This window comes from Homarus americanus, unplaced genomic scaffold (genome assembly GCF_018991925.1).
Source record: "Homarus americanus isolate GMGI-L3 unplaced genomic scaffold, GMGI_Hamer_2.0 scaffold56333, whole genome shotgun sequence".
Taxonomy (NCBI): domain Eukaryota; kingdom Metazoa; phylum Arthropoda; class Malacostraca; order Decapoda; family Nephropidae; genus Homarus; species Homarus americanus.
Window position 1 is genome coordinate 8,989,144 of NW_024734940.1, and position 2,529 is coordinate 8,991,672.

Below are 2,529 nucleotides of genomic sequence, written 5' to 3' on the forward strand. Positions count from 1 at the left end.
GCTGGACATTTACTTTTCACCGTACTTGAAGAGGATCCAACATTTCCATCACTTTGTGACAAATCCAAATGCTCCTCCTGCCCTTGCAGCTTGTCTGCTACCAAACTTTGAGTAACAGACTGAAAGACCAGGTTCTTGCTGCTTGCATCCCTCAAGCCAGTATAACCACTAAAGCGTAACTCAGTGGTTCTTAAACTTTTTGTTGTGACCCATAGTATAAAATTAACAAGATTATTACAGAAATAAATTTTGTTCTTTATTTTGTTAGTAAATACAAGCATTAAATCAATATAATAAAATATTATAATATAATATAACTCCACTAATAATACTGTAATATAATATCATAAATTACAAATATCTGTAAAGGTATGGGACATTAATGCGGTGTCCTGGTATCCGGAATGCTCAAAATCCGGCTATATTTTGGAACAAATAATTTAAAATGAGTACCAAGTAATTCCCGGGGGAATGGGGAAATATCCACCCATGTTATTGTAATTTTGGGTACATACACATAGTTATTTTTTTTACTTGGTTACATGCACACAATCCTGCATACAGAGAGTGCAAAAAGAAAAAAGATAATTAATTATTATAAAGTATTTTTCATCTCTTTACTTTGGGTAGATACACATAATTTTCTTCATCTTTTATATAGTTACATGCACACAGTCCAACGTACAGAAAAGGCAAAAAGAAATAATTATAATAAGGTACAAAATTTTAAGTATCCAGGGATATCCACTGTAAAGCTGTTTGGTGAGATTGTGTAGTGGTTGGAGGGTCAGTGGTGCAGAACACCGTTGCTAGGGGCGATGTCGAGTTGCAAAGGAGAGCATCAGTAACGTCTACAATGCAGTGTGTGCACTGACTTGTATCAATTTTGCTCTTTTAATGATTTTATTACTGAACTGCTATTTATATGCTCTTTTTAATAGCTGTTTTTATGCCTACAATTCTAACTTTTAATATTACAGTGTACAGTTAAAGCTACTTTTAAGGGTCAATCAATTTATCTAAACAGAGGTTTTGCTGCCATCTACAAAGGTTTTACTGTACATTTAGTCCATTTTAGGCGTGGCGCTCCAAATTCCAGAAAAGAAGCCTATACGCTAACCCCAGATCCCAAGCATGCCGAATAAATGGTCCCATACCATATGACTTAAACTGATGAGGGATGATTTTTTGTCTTCACCAGGCCTTCAAAGCTGCTAGACAGGCTGCAGCACAAATCATGGTGAAGTTGCTGTCTGTTTCTAAGCTTTGTCTTGTCACTGCCATTGTTGAAAATTTTGCTTAACAAAGGTACTGTATATGGTCATGAATGACTGGAGGACATGCAGAGTTTCACCAGTAACAATTGCTTTTTCATTGAAGAATGCGACCCAGAAAGTACTGAGGGACTACTTCTTGAGGTTGTGGCACAGTAAATCATATATTTCATGTCAGTTGTCTTGTGCGCTATCAGCTGGCATATCTTCCACTTTAACATCGAAAGAATTTTGAACCCAGCAGTATTTCTTGGTATCTTCCCTGATATTATTCAAGTGCTCTAAGACACTGCCATGAATATACTCAAACAATGCTGATGCATTTTTCTCACTTCAGTTTGTCCTTAAACCATTAATGGTCACTGACATAAATTATGTCATCCCTTGTCATACGCTAATTGGTCACTGGCGTAGTTTACATCACATTAAGCTAGGGTTCTGTGGGCTTTGCTAAGAGCTCTTATGGGTTCAGATCTGTAGATGTTGCCCATCATTCTCTGCACCTCCTCTATGGCAGTGAAGAGAGTGACAGGCAATATAAAGGACTTGTGGCACTATACGTTAGATTTGGTTCACTCGTTTTCGACAAAGAAGAATACATGCAACACAATGGCCTAGCCAATGGCTTGTCTCTACATGGAGAATTTTGAGGCAGACAACTAACTACTACTAGGTAGTAGGCAGCCATCAAACAGGAAGGTACTACTGCCTGGGAAGATATTGGAAGCATAATGTGTTGTCTAATGGTAGACCCTGCTGCCATATGACATCATGAAAATTGTGACCAAGTCCCAGGTTGCTGATCTGACTTTCTGCCTCATTTACTACACACAATTGCAGGGTCTCAATTGTTTCTCTTACTTTGACAACACAACATGCATCCTGTTCGTCATTTCTCACTATTGATTTTTATTTCTTTATAGTTCTTTATTATTATTAGTGTTATTATTATTATTGTTATCATTATTATTTTATTTTATTTTGATTATATTTTGTTTTTACTTTGACTTATTTTATTTTTAATTTTGTATTTTTATTATAAATTTTATTTACTATGAATTACAGTACAGTATTATTATTATTATTATCATTATTACATTTTTGCCCCCCTAGCTCCGATGTGGGTCAGTGACCTGTGCCCGGGTTGGCTATCCCCGTAAAAAAAAAAAAAAAGGACTCTGGGTAGAGAGGCTACGTGTACGATGAATTAGTGATTTTACCAAGAGGAACAGATATAAAGAACAAGCTGAGAATG